This window comes from Entelurus aequoreus, linkage group LG16, assembly GCF_033978785.1.
Source record: "Entelurus aequoreus isolate RoL-2023_Sb linkage group LG16, RoL_Eaeq_v1.1, whole genome shotgun sequence".
Lineage (NCBI taxonomy): Eukaryota > Metazoa > Chordata > Actinopteri > Syngnathiformes > Syngnathidae > Entelurus > Entelurus aequoreus.
The window spans coordinates 7,480,454-7,499,746 of NC_084746.1; positions in this window are offsets into that span (position 1 = coordinate 7,480,454).

Consider the following 19,293-nt stretch of genomic DNA (forward strand, 5'->3'; position numbering starts at 1 on the left):
TTGCATAGGAGTTTTAAACTTGCACTTACAAATGTAGCGACCAACTGTAGTTACTGACAGTGGGTTTCTGATGTGTTCCTGAGCCCATGTGGTGATATCCTTTACACACCGATGTCGCTTGTTGATGCAGCACAGCCTGAGGGATGGAAGGTCACGGGCTTAGCTGCTTACGTGCAGTGATTTCTCCACATTCTCGGAACCCTTTGATGATATTACGGAGCGTAGATGGTGAAATCCCTAAATTCCTTGCAATAGCTGCTTGAGGAAGGTTTTTCTTAAACCGTTCAACAATTTGCTCAGGCATTTGTTGACAAAGTGGTGACCCTTGCCCTATCCTTGTTTGTGAATGACCGAGCATTTCATGGAATCTACTTTTATACCCAATCATGGCACCCACCTGTTCCCAATTTGCCTGCTCACTGGGTGGGATGTTCCAAATAAGTGTTTGATGAGCATTCCTCAACTTTATCAGTATTTATTGCCACCTTTCCCAACTTCTTTGTCACGTGTTGCTGGCATCAAATGCTAAAGTTAATGATTATTTGCGGGACAAAAAAAATGTTCATCAGTTTGAACATCAAATATGTTGTCTTTTTAGCATATTCAACTGAATATGGGTTGAAAATGATTTGTTTATATTTACATCTAACACAATTTCCCAACTCATATGGAAATGGGGTTTGTACACACATATATTTATATATATACATGTATATATATACATGTATATATATATATATATATATATATATATATATATATATATATATATATATATATATATATATATATATATATATATATATATATATATATATATATATATATATATATATAAAATACTGTGTGTGTGTATATATATATATATGTATATATACAAAAAATCAGCCTCCCCGGGAGGTAGCGAACTGCAGAACACCAAAAGCACGGCAGGTGCCTCGCTTCTAAAAGCAGTGATAGATTGTTTAAAAGGTGACCGAGAGGCATAAACAGAGTGGAAGCATGACAATCTGAAGCCCCTAATGGGCCCCCGGTGGTCTGTGCAGCGGTTGATCCTGTGCAATCAGTTGACTTGCTCCCCGCCAGCTCGGGACGGCATGCTGCTTGACTTCAGTCGACCTTAGACGACACCCGGCGGCACTATTTTAAGCTCCATAGAAAAAAAATACACGTGACCACACCTGCTGTAATCGTCCTACGTCCTCCATTTGTGTCGCATGTGATTAAGTGTGCGTGTTGATTGCTTGCGTCATCCTTTTTAATGCAAACTCCTGACTTCCTGAGCGTCATTAACGGCTGCTGACACCACAAAACGAAGCGGCGCATAATCAGGAGGAGCTTTTGAGGAAGATGTCTCTCTTAGAAAAAGGACGGCCGGTCGGTCGGGAAATCAGGGAGTCAGCTGTCTATCAGAGCCGGTATTGACCCGACTCGGCAGCTGTCAATCATCCCGCGGGTGCAATCTGTCTTTGAAAGAGAGCAGATGTCAGAAAAGAAGCGTGACCTGTCATTGGCCGCTGCTGCAGGTTCCCATAGGAAATCATGGAATAAGAAATCATCTGTTCCAGGGTCAAACTGTTGCCATCCAGAAATATTTATTAACTGCGTGCACTGGCAATGTTTTGAAGTCATTTTTTAAAATAACATTTTAACTTCACTTCTGGTGGTGGTTCCCTGTTTTGATGTTTGTTTCCACTTCCTGCATGTTTCCCTCACCTGTCCCTGATTGGCAGCCTGGCACACCTGGTTGCAGTTGCCAATCAGGTGGCTATTCATGCCTGCCTCGCCTGTTCCTAATTGTTCTGTTCATTGAGGATTGATTATGTTTGGGTGCATGACTTGTCCTCCGTGATGAAGTGCAAACCCCGTTTCCATATGAGTTGAGAAATTGTGTTAGATGTAAATATAAACTGAATACAATGATTTGCAAATAATTTTCAACCCATATTCAGTTGCATATGCTACAAAGACAACATATTTGATGTTCAAACTGATAAAACCATTTTTTTTTACAAATAATCATTAACTTTAGAATTTGATGCCAGCAACACGTGACAAAGAAGTTGGGAAAGGTGGCAAAAAATACTGATAAAGTTGAGGAATGCTCATCAAACACTTATTTGGAACATCCCACAGGTGTGCAGGCAAATTGGGAACAGGTGGGTGCCATGATTGGGTATAAAAGTAGATTCCATGAAATGCTCAGTCATTCACAAACAAGGGTGGGTGGAGGGTCACCACTTTGTCAACAAATGCGTGAGCAATTTGTTGAACAGTTTAAGAAAAACCTTTCTCAACCAGTTATTGCAAGGAATTTAGGGATTTCACCATCTACGCTCCGTAATATCATCAAAGGGTTCAGAGAATCTGGAGAAATCACTGCACCTAAGCAGCTAAGCCCGTGACCTTCCATCCCTCAGGCTGTACTGCATCAACAAGCCACATCAGTGTGCAAAGGATATCACCACATGGGCTCAGGAACACTTCATATACCCACTGTCAGTAACTACAGTTGGTCGCTACATCTGTAAGTGCAAGTTAAAGCTTTACTATGCAAGGCGAAAACCGTTTATCAACAACACCCAGAAACGCCGTCGGCTTCGCTGGGCCTGAGCTCATCTAAGATGGACTGATACAAAGTGGAAAAGTGTTCCGGGGTCTGACGAGTCCATATTTAAATGTTTTTTGGAAACTGTGGACGTCGTGTCCTCCGGACCAAAGAGGAAAAGAACCATCCAAATGTTTAAAGGCGCAAAGTTGAAAAGCCAGCATCTGTGATGGTATGGGGGTGTATTAGTGCCCAAAACATGGGTATCTTACACATCTGTGAAGGCGCCATTAATGCTGAAAGGTACATACAGCTTTTGGAGCAACATATGTTGCCATCCAAGCAACGTTACCATGGACGCCCCTGCTTATTTCAGCAAGACAATGCCAAGCCACGTGTTACATCAACGTGGCTTCATAGTAAAAGAGTGCGGGTACTAGACTGGCCTGCCTGTAGTCCAGACCTGTCCCCCATTGAAAATGTGTTTGGCATTATGAAGCCTAAAATAGCACAAGGGAGACCCCCGGACTGTTGAACAACTTAAGCTGTACATCAAGCAAGAATGGGAAAGAATTCCACCTGAGAAGCTTCAAAAATGTGTCTCCTCAGTTCCCAAACGTTTACTGAGTGTTGTTAAAAGGAAAGGCCATGTAACACAGTGGTGAACATGCCCTTTCCCAACTACTTTGGCACGTGTTGCAGCCATGAAATTCTAAGTTAATTATTATTTGCAAAAAAAAAAAAAAAAAGTTTATGAGTTTGAACATCAAATATGTTGTCTTTGTAGTGCATTCAACTGAATATGGGTTGAAAAGGATTTGCAAATCATTGTATTCCGTTTATATTTACATCCAACACAATTTCCCAACTCATACGGAAACGGGGTTTGTATAATAAAAACTCTTACCTGCCCGTCGTCCTCCTGTTTCCTGCATCTTGGGGTCACGACCGCCGCAGCCATGCGAGTTCCCGACATTAACAGTCTTACAAGTGTCAATCAATCAATCAAAATGTATTAGTGTAGGCCTTAACCACAAGTGTGTCAAAGATCTTCACAAACCACAACGACATCCTCGGATCCGAACCCACATCCGGGCAAGAAAAAAGTCAACCTAATGGGAACAATGACAAACCTTGGGAGGGACAGCAGCTGTGGAGACATATGGTACAATACAATCAGCAAGATAGGATGGCACTAGGCTGTTTAGTATTTTATACGTAAGTGGTGAAACATTAAAGTCGCATCTTAAGTGCACGGGAAGACAGTGCAGGTGAGCCAGGATAGTTTGTATCAAATGAAATGATCAAACCTTCTGGTTCTTGTCAAAAGTCTAGCAGCCGCATTTTGTACCAACTGTAGTCTTGTAATGCTGGACATAGGGAGACCCGAAAATAATACCTTACAGTAATCGAGACTGATTGATTGATTGAGACTTTTATTAGTAGGTTGCACAGTGAAGTACATATTCCGTACAATTGACCACTAAATGGTAACACCCGAATACGTTTTTCAACTTGTTTAAGTCGGGGTCCACTTAAATTGATTCATGATACAGATATATACTATCATATATACTATCATCATAATACAGTCATCACACAAGATAATCACATTGAATTATTTACATTATTTACAATCAGGGGTGTGGAGGGGAGGGGGTGTAGGATATGGACATCAAGTAGTGGACATAGAGAGAGAGAGAGAGAGAGAGAGAGAGAGAGAGAGAGAGAGAGAGAGAGAGAGAGAGAGAGAGAGAGAGAGAGAGAGAGAGAGAGAGAGAGATCAGAAGGCATAAGAAAAAGTATCTGCATTTGATTGTTTACATTTGATTATTAGCAATCCGGGGAGGGTGTTAGTTTAGGGTTGTAGCTGCCTGGAGGTGAACTTTTATTGCGGTTTTGAAGGAGGATAGAGATGCCCTTTCTTTTATACCTGTTGGGAGCGCATTCCACATTGATGTGGCATAGAAAGAGAATGAGTTAAGACCTTTGTTAGTTCGGAATCTGGGTTTAACGTGGTTAGTGGAGCTCCCCCTGGTGTTGTGGTCATGGCGGTCATTTACGTTAAGGAAGTAGTTTGACATGTACTTCGGTATCAGGGAGGTGTAGCGGATTTTATAGACTAGGCTCAGTGCAAGTTGTTTAACTCTGTCCTCCACCTTGAGCCAGCCCACTTTGGAGAAGTGGGTAGGAGTGAGGTGGGATCTGGGGTGGAGGTCTAGAAGTAACCTGACTAGCTTGTTCTGAGATGTTTGGAGTTTAGATTTGAGGGTTTTGGAGGTGCTGGGGTACCAGGAGGTGCATGCGTAATCGAAAAAGGGTTGAACGAGAGTTCCCGCCAGAATCCTCAAGGTGCTTTTGTTGACCAGAGAGGAAATTCTGTAGAGAAATCTCGTTCGTTGGTTAACCTTTTTGATTACCTTGGTTGCCATTTTATCACAGGAAAGGTTAGCCTCTAGAATGGAACCTAGGTAGGTGACCTCATCTTTCCTGGTGATAACAATGTCACCTACTTTTATGGTGAAGTCACTGACTTTCTTGAGGTTGATGTGGGACCCAAACAGGATGGATTCTGTTTTACCTAAGTGTATGGATAGCTTGTTGTCAGCGAGCCAGGTGCAAGTTCTACAGAGTTCAGCACTGAGGATTTTCTCCACCTGTGACTTGTCCTTGCTGGATACCAGCAGGGCAGAGTCATCTGCAAACAAAAACAATTCACAGTCGCATGCCGATGACATGTCGTTTATGTATATTAGGAACAGTAAAGGTCCCAATATACTGCCTTGGGGGACTCCACAGCTCACCGAGAGGGGGGGGGGGACACAGTGTCGTTCACCTCTACCACCTGCTCCCTCCCCTCCAAGTAAGATTGCATCCAGCTCCGTGAGGTTTTGTTAAATCCGATTGCTAGACGTAACCAACACATGAATAATGATCTCAGCATTGGTGGTGGACGAAATGGGACAAATTTTAGCGATGTTACGGAGATGATAAAAGGCTGTTTTAGTAACACTCTTAATAATAATGGATTAGATTTACGTAGCGCTTTTCTAGATACTGAAAGCACTCACAGAGAAGTGAGAACCCATCATTCATTCACACCTGGTGGTTGTAAGCTACTTTCGTAGCCAGAGCTGCCCTGGGGTAGACTGACGGAAGCGTGGCTGCCAGTTCGCGGCTACGGCCCCTCCGACCACCACCTATTAGGGTTGTGAACGATAAACCGATGCGACCGAGTATTCGATTCAACAAGCGAGCGATTAGATTGCATCGGTAGCAGACTCCTCAATCAATGCGAATAATCCATGAATTCCTAGCTGAATCGGTTATAGAGTCATGGATCGGTTATCGCGAGACTTTGCATGGGTTGGCTAGATTACAATATGCGTCAGCGTCTCTAAAACAACGCGAGAGCTGAAGCTACTCGCCAAACGCGGTAGCCGCCTAGCTGGTATTAGCACGAGTGATAAACAAGAGACAACACGGAAAATGAACGTGGAGGAGAACGAAAGCGTCAGTCTGACCGAAGGTGATAATGGAATGAGAAAGATTTTCAACGCATCGGGGAGACAGAAATCCAAAGTGTGGAAAGTTTTGGGGTTTTATAAGAAGGAAGGGAAGCTCGACAGAAGCCATGCTATTTGTAAATTGTGTCGAGCATCGTTGACGTACACTGGCAGCACTACAAATCTCGACCAGCATGCAAAAAGGAAACACGGCCAAGAGTACGGTGAGTTAAAACCCCGTGCCAACGAGCAGGAGTGTGCAGCAAGCAGTAGCACACCATTCCTAACTTATTCGGGCAACTTGGTCACAATTCAGCACGCGCTAAGGTGTTCAAAACACTATATGCTCAGGTTGAAATATTGAATCTTTGTTACCTACCTGTAGTCTTCAAAACTATGCTCAGGCTGAAATATTGCACTTTGTTGTTACTATTATGTGCTACTTTTACCTCTGGAGTTCCCATCCTACAATTCAGCCAGACTTTTTTTGGTCCATGTCTAAAGATAAATACATTGACATGTGATTTTGTTGTTCTGTTTTTATTTGCCAGTGCCATAAAGCCACAATGCTTGGGGATTTGGAGTCTTGAATATTAACCGTCAAATCGAATCGTATCGTTCGGAATCCAATCCAATCCAATCGGTCTGTAATAAAAGGATATCGTTTTTGAATCGAATCGTACCCTGTGTATCTAGATGCATATCGAATCGTTTATCAGAGAGAGATGTGCAACCCTACCACCTATCATTCATCATTCATTCAGTGTGAGCGGCACAGGGGGCAATGGTGGAGTGTCCTGCCCAAGCTAACAACGGTAGCAATTTGGATGGTAAGAGGCGGGGAGCGAACCTGCAACCCTCAGGTTTATGGCACGGCCGCTCTACCCACTACCCCATGCCGCCCACAACTACGCCATGCCGCCCAAACGTGCAGCTCGGACGAGTTGGATCAAAAATAATGCCGAGATTTCTGACCGAGCCGCTTTGTATAACTGGGGGGGGGGGGCGAGGAGGCATGGCCGGCGGGCCAGCGGCGAGGCGGGGCGCACCGGGATCGACGCCATAACGGATATCAGGTGCGTGGATCGCCCACCTGGGCACAATTGTGTAATCTCCTCCAAGTGTGTAAAAGGGCGGCAGCGGAAAACGAGGGGGCAGAAGAAGGACTTGGAGAGCCAGAAGCACATGCAGCGCGCAAGAGGAAGAGAGCCAGAGGAAGACGCAGACACGGCCGGCTGAAAGGCGGACCGAAGAGCGAGCAGTGGAAGAAGCGACAGAGCTGAAAAGCGACCCGACGAGACTGAAAGGTTTTATTGAAAAATAAACAAAGTCAAACCTGCTCAACGTAATGTCTATTCTTGGTGGTCCATGGAACCCAGACGGTGAGAGACTGTCACAAGTGTCAAAGCACTTTGATTACCTTGAAGATAGAAAAGCGCCTGGGGATAGGTTGATTGGCAACTATAAGCTAAGTTAAAGTACCAATGATTGTCACACACACACACTAGGTGTGGCGAAATTATTCTATGCATTTGACCCATCACCCTTGATCACCCCCTGGGAGGTGAGGGGAGCAGTGGGCTGCAGCGGTGGCTGCGCCCGGGAATCATTTTTGGTGATTTAACCCCCAATTCCAACTTTTGATGCTGAGTGCCAAGCAGGAAGGTAATTGGTCCCATTTTTAAAGTCTTTGGTATGACTCGGCCGGGGTTTGAACTCACAACCTACCGATCTCAGGGCGGACACTCTAAATCAGGGGTGTCCAAAGTGCGGCCCGGGGGCCATTTGCGGGCCGCAGCTAATTGTTTACCGGCCCGCCACACATTCTCCAAAAAATGCAAAATGAATAATATATAGCAAAAATTTAAAAAAAACATTTTAAAAAAGTGGAATGAGGTGAAATCTAACAAGAAAAAGTTGCAATGTTGACACAAAGCTGCCATGCAGGCTGTTTTTTTTCTTTTGTCTTTATTTTTCTTTTTTTTGCCATTGCTAAAAAAAAAAAAAAAGACTAAAAATCTATGTTATAATGAATTATTAGTTAAAAAATATCACTTTAAAATGTTTTATGTCGAAAAAATATTGCATGTATTGTGTGGTTGCCATATAAAAACATCAACGTTTTATTCGACAAAAGAGCATAAAACAAACAAAATAATAGTTCAAACGTAAAATCGACAGAGATATCTGAAGTTGATCTCGTAATTTAAGTGTTAAAAGTTAAAAAAAACTAATACAAATGTATCACTTTATGAGTGGGGGACCTTTTGGATCCCAAATATATTTAGTAGGATTTTATTTAACTTTTCACTGTGATTACTCGAACATATTAAAGAATTAAAATCAATGGTGTCCTGCATTATTAATCTGTTAAGGCTCTAATTACTAAATACTGCATATTTCAGTTTTACTATAAAAAACTAAGTTTTCTTTGACAGAAAACCTTTTTTTTTTACTTTATATAAACCTCAAGTTGATATAGAGATTTACTGTAAGCGTTAAATAAAAAATAATAATAATTAAAGCTGCAAGCAGCGTTGGTCGGGTCCGCATCTTTGGCTGGTGCTAGTCCTAATTCAATTTCACATTGTCATTATAGGGTATTGTGTGTAGAATTTTGAGGACAAAAAAGAAATAATTCCATTTCACGTTGTCATTATAGGCAGCGGAGCAGCATCAGAGCAGTGGTTCTTTGAAGGCTCGTAAAATCAAAACGGTAGCACGTATCAAAACGATTTTGTCAACTTTTAATCAGAAGGGTTCAATCTCTCTCCTGTAGTAGTTTGAAGCCGAAACGACAAACGCGCTCAGAGGAGATAATGTTTGATGTTTGGTGACCGTTTTTACAAAAATGTTGTTTTGAAAGGGGGATATCAAACTTCCTGTTGATTTTTGCTGAAGGATGTTAATCTATGAAATGTAGTTCTAAGTAAGACCTACGTAGAGGTTTTTGCTTCATGTCTCTAAGACGTTCCTACCGGAAGTTACAAGCAGTTTTGTCTGTGTTTTCCTCTGAGAAGCAGTTTTTTCTCTGTTTTATTTAAAAATTGCGCTAGAGCGAAATTTAGAGTTTTGGGGTTCAGTTTTTTTTTAGATCGCAATTTCCACCAGTCCCGATGTGTGTGAGAAGTTTGGTGAGTTTTGAAGTATTTTGAGGGGCTCAAAGAGGCAAAAATTAGTGTTTTTAGTCATTTTTTGTGTTGAAGGGGAAATTGCCAACTTCCTATTGGTTTTTGCCCGAGGATGTGAAATTATGAAATGTAGGTCTAAGTCAGACCTACATAGAAGTTTTTGTTTGATGTCTGTACGACCTTCCTAGTGGGAGTTAGAGACAGTTTACTTCCTAGGGGGGCAGTAGAGCGCAATTTTGATTGTTGGGGTTAGGTTTTTTTTACTAAACTCTTTGGGACACGTTTTTCTATGTGTGTGTAAAATTTGGTGAGTAAACAGTTTAATGACTGAGACCCTTTATAGTCCCCGGGAGCCCTAAAGGTTAACAAACAAATAAATCCATATATTTTGTTAAGGTTTGAAAATGTAAAATATCAAAATGGCCCCCGCATGCTTGCATTTTTCCGTGTGCGGCCCTCAGTGGGAAAAGTCTGTCTATCTGTGTTGGCCCTGCGATGAGGTGGGATAGGCTCCAACCCCCGCAACCCCGAAAGGGACAAGCAGTAGAAAATGGGATTCTTGAGCTAAAATTCAAGAAATACTCATTGTTGGCGAAGGTCGAGCGTGTGTTGCGTTCCAACTCTGAGTGGGTCAACAAGAAGCAGCCTGAGGGCCCTGGAGGAGTTTCTGGAGGTGGCGAGGACATAAATAAGAAATAACACTCGTGTGATTCACCTCTGAGGAAGAAGACGAAAAAGCAGGACGCTCGTTATTCTCCATCTGTGCTACTTTTTAAATGTCTCAGGAACATCACCTGCAAATTTGACACCTTCTGTCATTGCTGTTTTTGAGGCACACGGAATTGGAACCAATGTATTTTTTTTTCATTGTGTGGGCTTTGCTGCTCACTGATAAAAAAAAATGAGCAACCCCGAAATCTGCTGACAAAATGTGACTATGCTGGCAGTGTGTGCACTATATGATGCTGGCGGTGACAAATAAGGGCGAAGGAAGATAAAAGGCAATTTGCAGTAACAGGTTGGAGTAGTTATGACAGTTTTTGATGGATTTGATTTGATTGTTTTGATTGATTTTGACTCAAAATGTAGGCTGTGTTGGCATCACATGCTTAAACATTAACGACTTTGCTGTGTGTTTGTTTTCATTAGGGATGTTACGATCAGGGATTCATGCTGCCGATTATGATACTGATCTTCCATGAGTGATACCAAATCGACCGATTTGGTATAATTTTACCATGAATTGATTAACATGGACCCCGACTTAAACAAGTTGAAAAACGTATTCGGGTGTTACCACTTAGTAGGGTTGGGTATCGTTTGAATTCGAACCATTCCGATTCCGATTCTTTGTTTCGATCCCGATTCCTGGCGATTCTCGACTCCGATTCTTTTAAGAGGCAGGGGTCAAAAAAAAGTTTAGGATATTTTAAATGAGCTAGCTAACCTACAGTCTTTCTGAATGAAATAGTCTGACATTCTCCATCAATTTTAATTCCATTACATTTTTATGAACTTTACTATAAATTCCTCACAGGGCTGTTTTCAACTAGAATATAAATATCAAATCTATGAACTTGAATATAAATATTATAAATTATGAATACATTTTCCCAGGGGTACACTTTCCTCAAGAGAGCTTTATTTTTGAAAACCTCATGAAAACACATTTACACATAAGTGTATGATGCTGCAGGAAACCTCATGAAAACACATTTACACATAAGTGTATGATGCTGCAGGAAACCTCATGAAAACACATTTACACATAAGTGTATGATGCTGCAGGAAACCTCATGAAAACACATTTACACATAAGTGTATGATGCTGCAGGAAATCTCATGAAAACACATTTACACATAAGTGTATGATGCTGCAGGAAACCTCATGAAAACACATTTACACATAAGTGTATGATGCTGCAGGAAACCTCATGAAAACACATTTACACATAAGTGTATGATGCTGCAGGAAACCTCATGAAAACACATTTACACATAAGTGTATGATGCTGCAGGAAACCTCATGAAAACACATTTACACTCGCTCGGCTCGGTGGGCGCTTCTTCGTTGGTGTTCAGCGGCTTCTTCTTCCGGTTCGGCGGACATATTTTTTTCCGGTCGGCGGACTGGGTATCGAAAATAGGAATCGAAATTTAAACTTTTGAACGATTCCGGGAGAATCGGAAAGTTAGTCCCGGTTCCAATTGATACTCGATACTCGATACCCAACTTTACCTTTTATTGGTCAATTGTACGGAATATGTACTGTACTGTGCAATATACTAATAGAAGTTTCAATCAATCAATCAAACCGACACCAATCATGCGTATTAACTGTAACTTTTTAAATGTATTTATGGTGAGTGCTATCAGCAGTGTAACAATATCAACACCATATTTGAACTAGTTACTTTATTCTACATACAATTGTTTGATCTAAACAAAGTCAATAGTACACAATAACTAAACAAAAGGAAAAACTACTTTTACTATTAAATCCATTACATCTTAAAATCATTTGGTTTTTACTAGAGATGTCCGATAATGGCTTTTTTGCCGATATTGTCCAACTCTTAATTACCGATACCGATATCAACTGATACGATATACACAGTCGTGGAATTAACACATTATTATGCCTATTTTTGTTGTGATGCCCCGCTGGATGCATTAAACAATGTAACAAGGTTTTCCCAAAATAAATCAACTCAAGTTATGGAAAAAAAATGCCAACATGGCACTGCCATATTTATTATTGAAGTCACAAAGTGCATTATTTTTTTTAACATGCCTCAAAACAGCAGCTTGGAATTTGGGACATGCTCTCCCTGAGAGAGCATGAGGAGGTTGAGGTGGGCGGGGTTGGGGGGGGGCAGGGTTGAGGTGGGTACGGTAGAGGGTAGCGGGGGTGTATATTGTAGCGTCCCGGAAGAGTTAGTGCTGCAAGGGGTTCTGGGTGTTTGTTCTGTTGTGTTTATGTTGTGTTACGGTGCGGATGTTCTCCCGAAATGTGTTTGTCATTCTTGTTTGGTGTGGGTTCACAGTGTGGCGCATATTTGTAACAGTGTTGAAGTTGTTTATACGGTCACCCTTAGTGTGACCTGTATGGCTGTTGACCAAGTATGCGTTTGCATTCACTTGTGTGTGTGAAAAGCCGTAGATATTATGTGACTGGGCCGGCACGCAAAGGCAGTGCCTTTAAGGTTTATTGGCGCTCTGTACTTCTCCCTACGTCCGTGTACACAGCGGAATTTTAAAAAGTCATACATTTTACTTTTTGAAACCGATACCGATAATTTCCGATATTACATTTTAAAGCATTTATCGGCCGATAATAATAACAAATAATAATAAATAATGAATTGCATTTGTTACGCACTTTACATTTGTTAAAATCTCAAAGTGCTACAAAGTATTAAAAATAAAAATAGAAAGTAAGAATATATAATTTTTAAAAAAATTAAAAAAAATTTAAAAATTTAAAAAAATAAAATAGAAATGAATCATGACACACACTATAATGCACACTAATATCGGCAGTCCGATATTATCGGACATCTCTAGTTTTTACCCTCAAAGTCTTCGGTGTACAATCAATCCCTGAGTTTTTAAGCATTAACAAAAGCGACAAAAAAAGGATTTTGGGAAAAAAAATATATCCAACTAATCACTGTAGTATTAATCATATACTGATACTACTCTTGGTATCAACACTCGAGAGACTGAATATGCATGGTTCCGCCCTTCCCTTACATGAACGCCTGGCTGCTCCACATCAACAGTTGTTGTTATTTCATCCATCTCTCTAACTCTTTTCCATCTACTTTTTAATTTCCTGTTATTATTTACTTACATTCTGCTGTAACGCGCTTCAATGTACAATTCTTAAACTTTACTAAGCGTTTATTTCTTCTTTTGTTTTAAGCTAGATTGGCGCATAACTTAGTAATTAGCATGCACTTTTGTCTGCTCCTGCTTGTTATTACTCTGTGTGTTACTTGTTTTAAGGCTATGTCTACGCTGAGCCGGATAACCCCTTAAACGAAAATTTATTTAGCCTAAGCATCGTGTCAGCCACACTAACCCATCGTTTAGTGCAGGGGTGTCCAAAGTGCGGCCCGGGGGCCATTTGCGGCCCGCAGCTAATTGTTTACCGGCCCGCCACACATTCTGGAAATACTATTGTAAAAATAAAAAAGAACATTAAAAAAAGTGGAATGAGGTGAAATCTAACGAGAAAAAGTTGCAATGTTGACACAAAAGCTGCCATGCAGGCTGTTTTTTTTTTCTTTTGTCTTTCTTTATTTTTTATTTTTTTGCCATTGCTAAAAAAAAAAAAAATAATGACAAAAAATCCATGTTATAATGAATTATTTTCAGGGCTCCAATTACTTCAAATATTTCACTTTAAAATGTTTTATGTGGTAAATATTGCATATATTGTGTAGTAGCCATATAAAAACATCAAAGTTTTCTTTGACAAAAGCGCATAAAACAAACAAAATAATAGTTCCAGCATAAAATGGACAGATATATCTGAAGTTGATCTCGTAACTTAAGTGTTGAAAGTAAAAGAAAAACCTAATGAAAATGTATCACTTTATGAGTGGGGCACCTTTTGGAGCCCAAATATATTTAGTGATTTTTTATTTATCTTTTCACTGTGATTACTCAAAAATATGAAATCATTAAAATCAATGGTGTCCTGCATTATTGATCTTTTAGGGCTCTAATTACTAAATACTGCATATTTCAGTTTTACTATAAAAAAAACTAAGTTGTTTTTGACAGAAAAGCCATAAAACATTTTTTAAAATTTGTATTACTTTATATCAACTTGAAGTTGACATAGAGATTTACTGTAAGAGTTAAATAATTTAAAAAAAATAATAATCTGACTTATTTTTAACATTTTAATGACTGACACCCTTTATGGTCTCCGGGACCCCTAAAGGTAAAATAAATAAAAAATCCATATATTTTGTTATGGTTTGAAAATGAAAAATTTCAAAATGGCCCCCACATGCTTTAATTTTCCCTGTGTGCGGCCCTCAGTGGAAAAAGTTTGGACACCCCTGGTTTAAGGTAACCCTCCTTCGATATTTTTTTACACGGGTAAGTGCACCGTGTATTTCTTGAATCTCCGGCTCTTAGCTTTGTATGGACTCATTGATCGTTGGCAAACTGAGTTCTGAGAGGAAGTGACGCCAGAAAGACCGGGCCCCACACAGGAAGTGACATCAGAAAGAACGCGCCAAAGCCAGCTTCATAACAACCCGTTCGGTAACTCGGCGGCAACCACTAGAAAGATGGAGGAGAGTCATCCAGACATGCCCGTGTTTCTCCTTCTCGTATGAATACCTTCACACATGAATACCTTAAGAGAAGGAAACGGGCGATTGCAGCTATTCAGGATACAACACATCTCAGACGGCAACATAGCAATGTTGAGCGACGGTTTGGGATAAAACCTGGAAGAACGGCAACCTGGTGGGATATGTTTGTCACCGAGTGAGTTGTGTCAGAGAAACGGAAAGAGAACTTTCCAATGTCCAGATCAGCTGTGATTCTAAATAGTGAAAAATGTGTCCATTTGTCAACGACAATGAGGGCTCCCGTGGACAAGGGAAGACTACTAAAAATAGCAAAAGCATTTGGACTGGCAAAGCAGACTATACCAGTTATTGTCCGCAATGTATGTCAAGCGATTACTCAACGTCTAGTTTTGTACTCCATAACTATTGTGAAGCCATGAAGTGGTTGCGGCCGTCAAGTACGACTGCCGATTTCAGCCTACAGGTGTCCTGTTGTTGGTTGTTGTAAAATGTTCTTTATCACTTACTTTCACACGTCCATTAAAGATCTGGGTCATGTATGATGGCTCAGGTGTGATTCACTACAATAGTCTAACAGCTGCTGATGGTGAGGCAAGCAAGGTTTACTTTTAAAAGAAATGTGGCAATAGTCTACATTGAAACACAGGGTAAGAATACACTTCCAGGTCATTTTTTTCCGCGCCTGCGTGCTAGGTCGCGTTGCGCCGGCGGACGTAGGGGGAATGGGGTCTTAAACGGTGGCATTGTTGTGTGTAGACATGGATAAGGTAAGGTGGGATTTACCTTGTATAACCTTATCCGGCTTAGTCTTGTCCTTCATGCCTGGTTCACACCAACGGCGCTTGTCGCGCTTTAAAGCGGCGAGCAAAGCGCCGTCATTTTTGTCAATTTTTCCACGAATATCCCGATCTCTGAAGTAATGTTATGCTTTGATACGCTCTGATACGCTCTGATATGAATTAGTTGCCGCTTTGTTACCGTTCCTCACGCTTTGATCCCGCTTTGATACGCTTTAAATCACGCTTTGATACGTTTTATTGCGCTTTATTGAACTTTATTACGCTTTGATGCGATCCTGACGCTTTAAATCAGGCTCTGACACAATTATCAAGCTCTGTTGTGCATTGTTACAACAAAAATAAGAAAAAAATGTGAAAAACTCAGTATACTGTTTTCCACACATTTTTTATATTCATTTATTTTTTCAATTTCTCTTTTTTTTCCGTTATATTATGTTTTATATCTTCATTTCTTTTATTTTTGTCATCTTCATAAATATCTATCTTTCATTTCTTATGCTAGTTGAAAATAATAAAAGGCAATTATCCACACATTTTTTATATTCATTTATTTTTTCAATTTCTCTTTTTTTTCCGTTATATTATGTTTTATATCTTAATTTCTTTTATTTTTGTCATCTTAATAAATATCTATCTTTCATTTCTTATGCTAGTTGAAAATAATAAAAGGCAATTATCCACACATTTTTTATATTCATTTATTTTTTCAATTTCTCTTTTTTTTCCGTTATATTATGTTTTATATCTTCATTTATTTTATTTTTGTCATCTTAATAAATATATATCTTTCATTTCTTATGCTAGTTGAAAATAATAAAAGGCATTTATTTTATAAAACATAACATATTCTCTTTATTATTAACATTTTCATACAGAAAAATTATAGACAGTAATGTCAAACTGCAACATCAAACAGCAGAAGTACAGAAACAATGATCATCGTATAAAAAAGGCAATGATGCAAAAGAGAATGGATTTGTAATCCTGTGTTGGTTTTACATAAAAGTTTCAATGTCACTTTCAATATCACAGTCACTTCCTATTTGTAGGGGTCCGCGCTTTGAACCAAGATCTGTTAAGCTTTCCTACGCTTTTAGTCAAGTTTTGCTGAGCTTTGTCACGCTTTTTCACGCTTTCATACGCTCTCGGCGCTTTATTCCATTCTTCACAGAGCGCGGAATTTTTTAAAACCGTTTAAAAATTGTTGGCGAACTTGCCGCATGTCCCGCTTCACTACAAGCTTTCCCACGATCCATTAGGACCCTCACGCTTTAATCAGGCTTTGTTACGCTATAACGCCGCTTTGCATGCCGCTTTAAAGCGCCGTCAAAGCGCCGTTGGTGTGAACCTAGCATAAGTGATAATACTTGTAAGAAATGTAGTTTCTTTTCCCGCAATGGAGGCGATAATTCTTACTCCGCACTGCTTTTTCGTCTGTGTTAGAAAAAAATTGTACGAGAGCTGCCAAACCTCACGCTTTGAGCATTACAATCACACAAATGAACCCTCTCTCACACCGCACGCCACACTTGACATTTCTCACATTTATATTTCCCCATTCAATAATCTATATTCATTTTTTTCATGATAATAAACTTTGGACCTTGCAGCTTGCCGTGACTGACTGAGGTAACCAATCTCATCAGTCTCTTGAGCCTGAATCTAACCAACCACGGAAGACACCACACAATATAAACCAACAAAAGCAACATAAAGCGGGTCTCGCTTGAGTTTTAGCCAGCCCTTCATTGCGGAGAGATTATATATATATTTTTTACCTTTATTTAACCAAGGGACTCCTGGCTAAGAGGCAGCAAAGTTACACATTACACATTAAAATGACAGGATGGACATCAAGTAAAACAGTTACAGATAAATGAGGCTGCCTAAAATGCTCTCAGTTTTGATTTAAAAGCATTTAAGGATCGAATTCAGTCAGCTTCCAGTCTCTTTGTAACATGTTCCAAGCAAAAGCAGCTGCATAGACAAAACATTTGTTTCCCTGTGCGTGCCAGCAAAAGGGACAGAGACCAAAGATTGATGGATCTCAGAGCATAAGAGTCCGTACTATTCTGTTTAATCAACGTACAGATGTAATCGGGCAATAGTCCCAGAAGAGCCTTGTAAATAAAAGTGTACCAATGACAATGTCCCCTTGTAGACGGAGAAGGCCATCCCACCCGAGAGTACAAGTGACAGTGGTGAGTCATGGCTCTACAGTTTGTGATGAACCTCAAAGAAGCATAGTCAACAGAGTCGACCATCTGAAGACAGGAACGCCTGCCGCCCGCCGCGCTTATTATTGCTACAATCGGTGATCAACTGGTCTAAAAGGGGGGTCTATTTAAAGGCTAGAGTATACAAATTAGTTTTAAGATCGGACATAAATGAGGTAGCAACTCTAACTGTTACCGGGAGGGCATTGTCAAATAAAATGACACAGAAACATTCTTTCAAGTGACAAAAACACTTCCAACAAGACCTGAACATAATCATCATAACACATGATTATTTGAGATACAGAATCCTCCACTCAATGCCTTCAGAAGCATTAGGGCAGATGCTCCATTGTTAGCTAGACAATCAACAAGTAGAGCTATTGTATCTGACCACAGTATCTCTTTGATGTGTTACTTTGTATGAGCTCTTTAACAAAACTCATTTCCAATCCAAGCCTTTCCCCTGTTACCTGCTTTGTAGATATTAGTACATCAAACAGAATGATTGTCAGTAACAGATCAGACAAGGAGCATTACGTGTAGCATTACAAGTGGTGAGCTCAGAAAATAGAGTTGATAGGAAAATAGCACTGTCTATGCCACCCGACATGGCGAGGGTTTCTCCAGCAAGAGTACTCCTAACTACTCATCTGATATTTCAGATGAGTAGTTAGGACATAACACAAATATTCCCTCCTTCTCCCACAAGAGCGATACAGGTCCCTCCCTGTTTACCTCCAACGGAAAGGTTTCCAAGGGAGGCATCACTGAACATAACAAGGTTGAGCATGTCATTGTTTCCTAAATGCAGAAACTTAAGAGTAACCTTTCCTGACTTGACTTTACAGATTACTTTGTTGACTTAATGAATAGATTGAATCTCTCTGTACAGCTCTCAATGCATCTACCGGATTTTCCGCACCCTAAGCCGCACCTAAAAACCACAAATGTTCTCAAAAGCTGACAGTGCGGCTAATAACCCGGTGCGCTTTATATATAGATTAATATTAATATTTATTTTCATAAAGTTTAGGTCTCGCAACTACAGTAAACAGCCCCCATAGAAGAGGAAGCGCTTCTTCTTCTACTGTAAGCAACCGCCAAGGTGAGCACCCGCCCCCGTAGAAGAAGAAGCGCGCGGATATTTCATTTCATTTGTGTGTTTCTGTAAAGACCACAAAATGGCTCCTACTAAGAGACACGCGTACAAGGTTCCACTGACTTTTGATATTCCTGTGAACCGTACTGTGGATACAACGGGAGCACGTACGGTGAATACCCGTTAGCTTGCCATGCTAACGGCCAGAAACTTCCACCCATGGTGATATTCAAAAGGAAGACCTTGCCAAAAGAGAACTTTCCAGCCGGCGTCATCATAAAAGCTAACTCGAAGGGATGGATGGATGAAGAAAAGATGAGCGAGTGGTTGATAGACGTTTACGCGAAGAGACCGGGTGACACAGAAGAAGAAGAACAATTCGAGGGATTTGTGGATGAGTAATAACTTCAGAACGTGAGCTTTAAATGTTTATTTTGTGTGTTGTGTGACATTAACGTTCGAGCAACGTTGAGTTATTGATGTTGCTATTGCTCTGCACTATTTTGAGTGTTACTATTTTTGTGATTGCACATTTGCACATTACATTTTGGGAGTGAACAGAGTTGTTAGAACGCTGGTTTGTAATATATTATTAAAGTTTGACTGACCTATCCGACTGTTTTTTTGACATTCCCTTTAGCGCAGCGTAG